Here is a 13,329-nt window from a genome sequence, read left to right as displayed (position 1 = left end):
AGATAGGAACACTTCTGTCTTCTGCCTCCTCAACTAGTCAGCTGGAGCTTTTTAAAATGTTCTATAAGGACATCGACCTAAGGATAAGCAAACAGATATAGCGCAAGCCTGTACCTCACAGTGATGTTAAAAGGAACTGCAAGGTTTCCCCAAAGCAGCTGGCAAAGGCAGCTTCCATCAACACTCGCCCCTTCTCTGTGAAACTTACCTGGAAGTTGCTTCCTGATTCACAGGCCTGTCAGATGGCTCCTGTTTCATGTGGTCTTTTCTCAAGAGTCCTGCTGGGGCTTGTCCTTATTGCCTCCACACCCATGTTCTTCTGAAGCTGGCCTTTTGCTCTGGATTTCTACTTTTGCAGACAGCAATGCTGTGTCGTGCAACACAGCACAAAGCCTCAAAGCTGCCCCAGTAATAAACAGTGCATGGCCATCCGGGCAGGCAGTTTGGTGCCAGTTGTGGGCTGCTGGATTGGGCTCCTCTTTGCACATGGCAGGGGACGCACAGGGGCCCCTTGGTGGGCCATCTCTGAGGACAGGCTGGTAGCCCCGGGCATGTTCTCACTTGATTGCGCCCCTCTCCCCACACTGCCCTCCTCATACCCTGTACTTGTCCTCTTATACCTCCCTCCACCCCAAACATGTCAGGATTTGTTCACTGGACTTGTGAAGTGGGGGGCCCCGACCTACTTTATGCTGTTATTTAATTACTTCCCATTCACCCTTAAACTTTAATTAATTCATTTCACTAGTTCTAACAAATGTTTTTACACATTTTATGGATACACTTTTATGTAGACATATATTTAATTTATATCTCTTTACAATATATAAAGCATATATATCTATATTGTATATAATACTTCTATAAAGCTATATATAAAGCACAAAGTATAAGTAAAGTATGTATTTTTATGTCTTTGTAAAGCATTTTATATCTAGATTTACTACAACTATACATACATATAAATGGACAGGTATTTATATCTGGGAAATTTCTGGTCCAAAGGAAATAAGCAGCCAACTGGAGTGTGTGCTGAGGTCACGTGCCTTTGATGTTGTCAGCACTGGCAGCCAGTTGCAGGACAATATGTAAGCATGTGGGTTACGTGGTGGCCAGACATGATGGCTTGCTGCCATGAGATGATGGCCAAAGCAAAGTGGTGGCCCCGACTCTGTAGCAGGAGGGGACCTCCAGTTCCACCCTGCTTGGGGCGAATCATTGGTGGCGGCTGCTCTAGACAGTCCCAGGGTGCTCTGTGCACATGCAGGGAGACGGCGATGACAAAATGGTGGCTCCCCGGGACAACAAGGAGTGGTGGGATAAAACAGTATGATAATTTTTAGAAGGCGCATTAATCTTTGGTAGCATTTCAGACTATCTTCTGAAAAGAACTTCCTATGGACTCCAGATACTGAAACAAATTGCACTTAAATGACAACTTTTTTTTTTTTAACACAAATGTTCCTTGCCTTTTATTGGATTACTGTACGCCGATAAATTGCACAGTTTAAAAAGCAGTCAGACAGATTTTGTTGGTTTCTGTTTTAGCAAGTTTCCAACAAATGCTAACAAGTTTCTAGGTATACCTAGGCAAGGAGAAAAAAAAAAGAGAGAGAAATCAGTGAGGAAGTGGATGATATTAACAGGAAGTACACAAGTAGTATACAAAATACAAGAGTAGAACCTGACCTCAAGCAAATAGGGGTGTACTTCCTGTAGCAAGCTATCATAAATTAAATTGTCACTGTTATCACACTCTGCAATAAATGTCTGATAAAAATACATTCAGCAGTTAATATAATACATCAAAATCACAGTATATTACCATTTTATGATGTCAATTTTTGAGAGTTATTGTCTAACTTTATCAAGATCAATGTATCTTTATGATAATCAAATGATTAAAAACTTCTTTTGTGTCTTAGTTTATGATAAGCAGTACGTTATTTGAAGCATTACTGCATTAGAGCCAGAAAGCAGACTGAGAGAATGGAAGGAGAAGGGAAATAACTAACAACAAACACAGACTCTGAAACTGGCAAGGAGCAACTGTATCCTCTGCACTGTATCTCATGTACTAGAGAACAAAAATTGAACTTTACTCAGATTCTTCCAGTTTGTACAGGAAGAACACAAGCACAATAAAATATAATAGCTTAAGAGCTGATTCTATCATCAAGTTTCTGGAATGTTCAGTCACTACCAGCAATTCATTGAGACTGGCCTCTTCTCAAAGGTTAGATCCCATCTCAATTTGCGATTCACTGCAACATGATGTAGCAAGAGCTTCAAAATAAGGAAAGAAGAGAGATCTTCGAGAAGGATTTAAGTAATTCCACTCATGATTTTTAAGGAAATTAAGAACTGGTATGAATAAACAAATCTGTGGCATTTAAGAGGGACAAATATTACTGCAGAAGTTTATGATAAGAGGAGACTAATTTTTGAGTTGTAGCTCAGAAACTTTTGTTACAAAGTACAGGTAATGTTCAAGATTTTCATGGATATCATTAACTGCCATGTTTCTTTACTAAGTAGTCCTAAATCTGCTTGAAGCTTCTCATGCTACAATCCCTAATGGTTGTGCAGGATACTGTTTTACATCACTGGAGGATAAAAGGATTTTGTTAGCAGAATCAGCCTAACATGTTGTATGAATTTGATAGAGATACCTGTCATGCAATCCTTATGAACCAGTCACTGAACCAGGGTATACACACCTTCAAGTATCTCCTGTGAGTGACAGGCATTTTGTATAAGCATACAGGTGCAACAGTAAGGCCCAAGAGACAATCCTGTACCACTAGTGACCTCTTACGACTAGAAAGTATGTGTCTTCAAGTCTGCAAAGTTCTTAAAGATGTATTTAGTGGTACACATATTTCAAAAGAAGAGCTCTGAATGGATTTTAACAACAAGAGAGGGCTGTGATCAGTAGCAGAAAGTCCACCTGGAGGCCAGTCATTAGCTGAGTACCTGCAAGGATTGATACTGGGTACAGTATTGTTTAACATCTTCACTAATGACCCAGATGGTGGAACAGAGCCCACCTCAGCAAGCTTGCAAGTGATACAAAACTGCAAGGACTGGTTTATAGATCGTGGTTGGTAGTGACTAAAAGCCACAATACAATCAATCTGCTTTTGAATGACTTTTAAAATTTACATTCTTGCATTGACAAATGATGATAAGGATCAATCTTTGTGAAATAAATGTATAACATTAAGGAAAAAAAAAAAAGATACTCGATTACCAAAATGTTTTTTGGAGACTGATATATGCTAAACAATTTTAGCCCACAATTTAGCCTCATTTCTTCTCTGTTGATTGGGATATTGTCAGTTTTGTACCAATATATTATTTTGTTCACATGGAAGCTCTTCAATCTGATTGGGAAAAACCCCATAGAATAAGTACTGAAGAACGAAAAGATGGTGAGCCAAGACTCATATCTCTTAAATCCTAGCCATTTCCTTCTAAATTCAGCAACATATGCGAGATGCTAAATCACAATATGAAATTATGTCAAGTGTATTGACAAACTTAAAAAACCCACACTTTTTAAAAGAAAAAAAAATAAACTAATACTTAAAAACTCTAAGGATTAGCTAAGAGGAATTAGATCCCTCAATACATTTGGGTATGTAGGCCTAAACAATTTGTTCTGGAAAACACATAATCAGCAACACAGGCAACAGACTGCAAGCTTCTAGACTAACACCCTTATTTCTGGATCTTCTCTTGTCTTCAGCTAGACATGACACATACCAGAGCTAAGCTTACAATTTACAAAATTACATTAATGTAAATCATAACCATCTCTCACAAAATAAAACCACAAGTCCTAACTTATTTCATATCAAAATGGTATGTTTTTAATATATCAGTTTATGTCCCTGTGTCTTCCAGAGTACATGTTCAGATTACCTTTGACATTGTTATTTGGTTTCTTTCAAATGTGGTAAAAATGTTATTTTACAGTATAAAATACATATTCTTTTCTCCATAATTTCCATTACTTGTAGTGCTGACAAACTTCTAAAAAGAACTTATTTTCAAAGTAATACTTTAACCATTGTTGTTTCCATACTAAAAGCACCAAAAGTGGTGATCACTTTTCAAAATTAACTTCTGAAGTCTGAAGCATTAGGGATTATACATTTAGGTCATTTTTTAGACTCTGCAACACAGCTTTTTCTTGTAGAGAGGAATGTGGCTGTCAATCATTCCTTCTCTTGCAAAACAAACATGCTTTGTAGCTTTACTTGTCACTCCCATTACATGTAATGTAGGCAGCTTAGCTCTAAAACAATTTAAGAAACTGCAGAAGTTAAATACACAAATTATTATTATGATGACAGAAAAGGCAAAGAATGTCTTGCAGCTCCATTTGCTTTCTTTGTTGAGGAAGAAAAAGCTAATAATCTGCAGCTGTCAACCATGAAGACCTAGACCTATTTCAGTCAACATAAGCCTTGGACAAGCTAAGATATTTTTCACATTTAAACTTCATTTTTTCCCCCTTTCTGGAAAACAGGATTTTATTATAAAACAGTAAGTATTTACACAAGAGTGAAAAAAGTCACATCAGGCATAAAAACCATAAGGATTTCATTTTTCATAAACAATTCCCTATATTAAAGATGCATATGCCATATAAAATGAGAATATAATTTTTTCATTATCACATCTAGAACTTTGACAGTTGTAAAGAATCTCTGTATAAAAAAAATTTGATCTAAAAATCGCAGAAAGAGTTGTGGTTGCAAATTTAAACTTTATTTGGCACTGTTCAATTTTTAGAGTAGAAATGTTGGGTATCTCACAAAAATGGAAAATATTACAATTTATATTTCAATTCAAACTTCAAAGAGAAACCTGAAGTCTTGTTAAACTATGAAATGCATGTAGAATACTTCCTTTACAAAGTTTTAAGGACACTCACCCAAGGTGTGAACATTTAAAACTCTCTTCTTTTACTGTCATCTTTTACCACAATTTCTCATCCAGCTAAGTATAAGAAAGGGAAAAAAGCAGGAAAGGGGAGAAAGGAAGCGGGGAGGAAGGAAAAGGGGGAAGAGAAAAGGACAAAAAGTATACTTTCTGTCCTCGCTTCTCTAACTGGTTAAACTACAGAAGTTGCTGCACCTAGAGCTTTCAGGAAACTTTATTTATTTTTTCCTACATTGTTTGTCAAAACCAAAGAATTACTATATTTTGTAGGAATACGTCTATGCTACAACAGTTCTCAAACTTCTCCTTCCCTACTCTTTTACTGAATGTCTTGATCCTTTCCCACTTTCATCTCTCGCATGTACTTATCAAAACATGCTTTCTCAATTCTCCATGCTGTATTCAAAGTCTGGCCAATTGGCCTCGCCTTCCCTCGTGTCTGCTTCCACAAACTCATTGACTCCCCTGTAAAAAACTTGATTTTCCAACAAAATCTTCCCTTTTCAAACCACTGTCACAGGCAGTCAACTATCCATAGAGGAAATTGTCCAAGCACAGGACAACAAATGAACAGACAATTTTGTCAGAAAATCTCCTGAAAATTCAAACACTTGGCCACTTTTAAACCACTGTTCTTAATTTGACACCATTTGCTACTAAGTGAGCTGAAGAAAAAACATGTTGCTAGAATCCATTGAAATTCCAGCCATTGATATTTTCACATTATTTCAGTTGTAGGCAAACGTGGCATGAACAAAAAACACAGCAAACTTCCTCAATTCCATCTTTAAAATGACTCCTTCTGGCAATCATGTGTCTTACCACAGTCAAGGAATGTTGACTGAAGGTCTTTTGATTGACACTTTTGTGTTAGAATATTCATCATTTCTATACATTCTATACATCTATTCTATACATTTTTTCAGCCACTTCATCTGCAACACAGTCCAGAAACCTCACAGTTAGATTACAGTGAACTGTCCTTTCAATGGTATACACATTTAGACATCAAATTCAAAGCTATTTTAAACACCATGTATGTGAAGAATTCTTAAACTTCTGAACTCTATAAACAGAGAAAGTTAATTAAATTTTGATGTATCCAGAGAAAAAAATTATGAGGAGGATCTAAAATTAACAACTAGATGATTATTAAATATATTGTAGATTAGTTTACATCAGTAGATAGAGAGCAGGTTAACTTGCATCAAATACAAATGTAATAGAGTCGGGAGTCCCACTGGAACATATACTGAAATCAAATTTCAATACTTTTGCAGGACAGTAACTTGATTCCAGAACAGACAGCTGAAAAGAAATACCCATGCTTTTTCACCTTCTAAAGTTACGTACGTATTTTAAACTGACTAAATTAATTCCTGCTGGAACCCTCAGTGTTCATGGGAATCAAGAGGAACACATACTAAAATGTTTAATTCTACAGGAGATGAAAGGGAGGCAAGTGGTATAAGCAAACTAAGTTTTTTTTCTTAGCCAAGAATTTTTTGACTACAGAATTTTTCCAGTCAGATGTCAAAATTCATTCCTCTATTATGTCTACATATTCTTCTGTTAAAACTTGTATACCTTATTCAAAGATTTCTGCTTGGTTTGCTTTATGAGAAGAAGTAACATTATTATTACAAATTAATTGAACTACATACATTCTGCTGTCTTAAAATGTATATTGTAAGAACAGTAATTACAAATTATATCTTCTCCTCTTTTTGATCTGCTTTCAAAAATTCAGAAGAAAAACGGATAGATATGAGGTCATTAACAGAAATTGAACTGATGAGCTTCTCAAGACAGTTAATGCAAGACTTAAAACACTAGGAGGAGTTTTGTTAAACTTCAGCTCTGAAAACAGAAATTAGTAGAAAACAACTGCAGAAAAGTCCATGTAAGAAGAAACATAACTATTCTTTTCCAGGAAACAGAGGAAGAATCCATCCTAGAAATAAAACAAATTGGCCCACAGGGTGGCAGAAAAGAGACACATACACAGAAAAGAAAAAAAAAAAATCCAAGAAAAATTCCTGAATTGTATTTGAATAAAAATATCTAGCTTTAGTAGCACTTCATCTACTAGCCTGACAAAAAAAGATGGTTAGGGATAAAAATGAGGTAGGGTACCAATTCATTCATATGTCTTTCTTACATGTTCATTATAGTGTGGAAAACTAGGTAGGCAGTATATAACAGCATAGTAACTACACAGTTTAAGAATACTTCCTATAAAGTTTCTACAATAAAGTAGTATCTAGACATGCAGTTTAGTAAGCACTGCTGTTTCCAGAAGTGTGCTCTGTCTTACTCTTAAAATAAAAACACTTTTTCCTAAACTCCAGGGTTTCTGATAAATCTTCATTACAGTGAACGCTGTATAGTTTTAGTTCTAGTTTTAGCATTGGTACAGTGGTATTCCAGTTCAGCCTAATAATCAGGACTGGGATCTAGATGTTTTCAAGCAAAGTAAAAAAATCCCCCAAAATAACATAGAACTTAACATTTCCTAACTAAAATGCCCATCACCACTATCCTCATAGTATCTAAACAATATAACTACAGAAGCAGCACAAAGAAAGCAATAGCACCCCTAAACAGTTTATGGCATAAAAGCTCAAAAGAAGCCTTTAAACTCACTGAAACTTTAAACACCAAGTGCACAAAAATATAATAGGCTAGTGGAGAGATATTTCACTTGAGAATAGGCTGATACACCAATCCTTTTTTCTAAGACTAGCACCTGTTAGAAATACTACACACACCTAGTAGTTTTTAATTCAAAAAATGGCATGCCTGTAGGAAATCTACCAAACACCTAATTTCTTTCCCACCTTCTCATGATTACTGATAGAGAAACATTGATACCTATACAGAATTTGAAGCCATAGGACAAATATTTATTTAATTTGGATTGTTTCATTGATTTTTCTTGTGGCAGTATGCAGGAATTTCTTTAAAACATGAAACATTTTATATTAATAAAATATGATAGAAGATCAATTTAAAAAAGTAATAATCACTGTTATGCTCTTTCTTACCTACATATAATTTTAAATGCTTTTGAGCAAATATCTCTGACTAGATCACACTGATAAATCACTTACCTGGCCCTCAAGAAAAACTACTACATTAAAAGTTCCCCTACAGTGACTAAGCATGTGAATCTTATTTCTTAAAAATCAGTTAGTGAAGATGTTAATAGGTCAACTCCAACAGTATCACTGAAGACAAGCTGATAAACTGATTTAGCTCTTCCTATATTATGTTGCGATCATGGACAAAGATAAATTTCAAAAATTTCATTAATTATGTTAGCTTCTGACATTTAATTATGAACATGTGAATTACACAGATCTAAATACACTAAGAACGTAGCTAAGCTGCAGCTAATCCTGGAAATTCTAGTCCATGGAAACTGTATTTTGACTGCTTACTGACTTCATTTTAGGACAACCTGTGGTGGCTTATTATGCTGTTTCAGTAGACTTGCTGATTTAGACAACTGCAAAATCATTACAGAAGAGGTGCACTGTGCAACATGATAAAAATAAATACCTAAATCATTAATAAAGATTTAGATTATTTTAACCAATTTATTTAGAATGGTGTACTAACCCACTTGCTTTTCTCATCACTTTTTAGAAAGTTTAGAATTCAAGCCTCTAATGGGTGATACAAGAGAGATTATATTAATCTTATTAGAGAGTCGAATTCTGAACTAACACCAGAAGGGAGTCCCTTCAGCTCTAGACTCTAATAACATACAGAACAATGACCATTTATCTCCATAAATCATTTAATGGTTTACATAATGTTGTATATTTCAGTGAAAAAGGGTAGAAAAGGAATTCTAAATGTATCTAGTAGACAACATTTCATTCTATGTAGCCTCTAGGCTGGAAAGCCCAAACTCTCAGGAGAGTCCTGGTCCATGCAGTGAAGATCCATGCCTAAGATTTGGGATTTTTAAATTCAGCACCCTGCTCTCCCACATTCCTTTTCATGACCTTTGGTATGTCAGTTTGCGTGCCTGAGTTTCAACCTTCCCATCTCTGAAATGGAGCAAGCTGTATTTTTCTGTTTCACAGACATGTCAGAAGAGGAAATACACTGACATGTCTGAGCCACTGAGATCCAGTAGTAAAGAAATGGCAGTGTACAGCACAAAGTAGATTATTCTCAGATTTCTAGGACTGAAACTGTTGACTGGAACAATTGAGTCCTGACAGGTATTTCCTAACAAAACATGCTCTGGTCAATGCCTATGATTGATAAATCAATTCCCAAGTACCTTGCCATTTAAATTCACATAGCCCCAGATGGACATAAGACACTGGTAGCAATTATATAATCTGTAAAACTAGATTTCCAATTTAAAAGCAAATCAGCATGAGGAATAAGCTCATTGCTGAATACTGGATCTCTTAGTAAGATATGCACTGACAACACCTCAAGTATGTTGACAAGTTGACTGATTTTTTTGTCAAAACAGCATAAATGAAAAGCAAGGAATTGTTCTACACAACTTAGTTTTATCTAGACTATCACTGTGCTGTGCTTTGACTCTGGCTTTTAACCAGATTTAGCTCAATAGGTTTTAAAATTGATTAAATTATTTAACCGACTAAATTAATGAAATCCAACACACTATGGACAATTCTATTGCTTTGTTTACTTCCTTATATTAGTCTTTTACTAGCAGAGTCAAGCTATCATAAAGTAGCTTTAACAAACCAGAACCAAACAGCAAAACAGCTCTGAAAGCATTCTAACTAAATCATATCATGTTGCATTCAGAATGAACCTCAATTTTCTGAAACTCTGATAACTGAATAGGTCAATTATCCATATGCTAGAACAGCATGGAAGAAAATGAAACAGAGAAACAGTCAAGATTACCAGTACCTCTCTTTAGTCAGTACAGTACCAGAAAAGTAAACATGATCCTAAGCAAAAGTGAACACTAGATAGACACCTATTAAACCAAAAAAAAAGTTTAATGAAATGCAGTAAGACACATGGAAGAACATGTAGTTATTTTTCATGAGGATACACAAAACAATTATGTATCTGTGATAACTGAATACAAACAGCACCATGGATCAAAAATGCAGTTAAAAAACATATCCCCATCCCCACAATGCATGCTTTGTGAACTGACCAACCCGAACATGCAGACAAAATGGTAAGTTAGTGTTTTATACCAGCTGCAGCTGTTTGACATTATATACCTAAATCAATCACTTAGGACTCAGATTCACTAGAGAGCATGCTCCAAAACTATAGTTTTAATATATAAAAATATCTTCTAGTTTTCAACATTACGAAGGTATTTTTGTGATGTGAAAAACTGTAAATTAATAGAAGAGATGAGAGGCAGAGTTTGACACATTTGAAATGTTAGCACCCAGTTCAACAGTTTCCAAGATGAATTAATCATTTTGCTGTGACTGTGTGCTTGTCTTCACCCCTGACCCCAGTCTTCAGGCCACACCAAGATTTCTTCCAAATGCCTCATGCTTTCCCACTGGGATGGTAATGGCATGTGCTGTGCTGTTCAACTGTCTAGACATCAGTGAAGTCTGGACTGCAACAAAACCAGTATATTCAAACTTACTGTCAGGAAGCAGGTGAACAAAAAGTGTAGACTTCTGTTGATCTGGACTGATTCAAGAATCAGACAGAACAGGCAATGAAATTGACTAGAAATTCTCCTTTTCCCTTGTATACAACAGGAAGAATATACTGAGCTAGCTGCAACAACAGACCCAATGTGGAAGCTACCACAGGGGGGTAATAGTATCCAAACAGTATCCAAAAAAGACTTCTAAAAATAACCAAATATTAATGCTTTGTTACTATATATTTTCACCAATGAGACAGGACTGGAGATCTGTAGAAGCGGTAGAAATGGAAGACCTACATTACACCTGCATCTCAAAGAACCAATCTCCAAAACATAGTGTTGACTTACATGCAACTGATGGGTAAATTATGCCTTTTGATTGCTGTAAATGCCCTCATGTGCAACCTCATGCATTTCACATAATGAACCAACTGCCCCCTCAGTCCTTTTGCCCACTGAAAGGCAAGTACTTCAAGACTGTAGCGGAGACTGACAAGACTACGGAATGAGATAAACAACACATCCCCAACAACAAATTACTGTAAAGTAAGTAGGTTTTTTCTTCAGATCACTGTATGTATTTTACTCATTCAGAAGCCTCAAAAGTGCTCCTACTGAGAGAGATCAATATGAAGTCTCAAATGACTGGAAATTCAAGGACAGCATCTGTTCTAGAATTTTGTCTGTAGAGCAGTGTTTATGGACAAAAGCCTGAAAGTTAAGCAGCAGATCTACACATGTCCCAGACTGTTACATTTCCAAGACACCTCCAAGGCTTCTGGAACCGCAGCCTGACAAGATTCAACCAAGTCTAAAACATTCACAAAGCCATATTGACAACATTTGAAGGGGCAATATTTTCCCTTTAACTCTTTCCTTATACAACCCATAAATCTTCAAAACTGTCTGAAAGACATTTACCTCAAAAAAATACAATATTACTCTCACATTAGAATACCAGGTCATCTCCAGTGAAGAAGTTACAGCTACAAACACAAAAGTATTTGCAGTAAGATAATCAATAGACCATAAGAAACTAATACAAGAGTTTCTGTCTCACCAGGCAAAACCCACAAAACCCTTCAAAGTAAAAACATTAAACATTACCACATTGCTAAAAGATCCTGACATGCAAAAATGCTAAAAAACTGATAAAAGAGGAACATTCATTTCATTGCTGAGTAACATTCCGGTTTGGAATGAATTTAAGACACAAAGTCTCTCTGGGCTGAGTTACACAACACTGACTGTGCTGGTAACGACAGACTCTGTGCTGATGAAGACAACAAATACAAATTTTGGAGAGTGTACCACAGCCTTGTTATTACAAAGTGTTCATTCATGATAATATTAATATCTGTATTATCTTCAGGGAACTTTACTAGAAAACTCAGGACAGTTCTAAGACAAATTAAATATTCTATTCTTCACTTACCACAAAAAAAAAAAAAAAAAAAAAAAGGCCGGGGGGAGGAATTGCTCTCTTCTCTTTAATAGAGCAGTAAAAAGTCTTACCCCTTTTGCAGGACCAGGAATCAGTACTGTCTGCCAAATGACAGCGGACCTGTAGAGCCTAGCACACCTTCAGAGGAAATAAGTTGAGGAAATGGAAATATTTTAAAGACAAATTACTTTGTATGTACATACACAAATATTACAAATGCACATAGACATAACAGCTTTCTGCATAACAAAGCCTGAAATTCCTCAAAAGTTTCTATTTTTAAAATAGAAAAAAAGTTTATTTACCCTCATACAACAATGAACTATGGGTAATAAACTACAGGAAAGATCTATTTTCAAAAGAACAGTCATATCTGGCTTAAGGTATATATGTTCTTTCATTTCTGTCTAGAGGGAAATTTAAGAACAGGGACAGTCGGCTGCCTTATTCTAATTCTCTCTTTCTCCCCCTGCCCTTTTCTTTCTCTCTCCCTGCCCTTTCCTTTCTCTCTCTGCCCCCTTCTTCATTCTCTCTCTCCCCGCTTCTGTCCCCCCTTCACCACCCCCACCCCCCCAATCTCATTCTACCCCCATCAGATACAGAAAGAGCCGTAAAACTACCCACTGTGAAGACAACAGTCCAAAAAGAAAATGGCTGACACAAACACCAGCTCTGGATATGCAAACAGTCTGTGAATAATGTTAGAAAAAGATACACCATGGGAGCAAATACAAGAGCTACCAGCAGATTTCAATCTCCATGTACTCTTCCTCTCTCTTCAAAAGAGCAACTCAGAGAATCGCAGACCTCTGGAGTTCATCCACTCCAACCCCGCTGCAAATAGTAGAATCCACCAGACCAGATTGCCTGTGACCACATATAGGTAGGTTTTGAATATAACTCCAAGGATGGATGCTCCACAATCTCTCTGCGCAACCTGTTCCAGTGTTCTATCACCTTCACAGTAAGAAAAGTGTTTTCTTATGTTCAGATGGGATTTCTTGTATCTCAAATTTTCACGGCCAGTTCTGTGTCATTGGACACCACTGAAAAGAGTCTGGCTCCCTCTTCTTTACACACTCCCATCAGGTATTTATGCACACTCCTGAGCCTTCTCTTCCCCAGGCTGAGCAGTCCCAGCTCTCTCAGCCTTTCATAGGAGAGATGCTCCAGTCCCTTCAAGATCTTCATGGCCCATTGCTGGACTCACTCCAGTATGTCTATGTATCTCTTGTACTGGGGACTCAAGGACTGAACTCAGCACTATATATGTCTCTCACCAGAACTAAGGAGAAAG

The 13,329-nt window shown here is 36.5% G+C and overlaps 1 protein-coding gene across 3 annotated transcripts in view; it reads right to left on the bottom strand.

Annotated features, from left to right (window-relative positions):
- Positions 1 to 13,329, bottom strand: part of RFX3 (regulatory factor X3) — a 131,598-nt gene that overhangs the window by 89,867 nt on the left and 28,402 nt on the right. The gene's annotated exons all lie outside the window — the stretch shown is intronic.

Source organism: Harpia harpyja, chromosome Z (assembly GCF_026419915.1).
Source record: "Harpia harpyja isolate bHarHar1 chromosome Z, bHarHar1 primary haplotype, whole genome shotgun sequence".
Lineage (NCBI taxonomy): Eukaryota > Metazoa > Chordata > Aves > Accipitriformes > Accipitridae > Harpia > Harpia harpyja.
The sequence above is the reverse complement of the archived record's forward strand: the minus strand, read 5'-3'. Positions and strand labels throughout refer to the sequence as shown.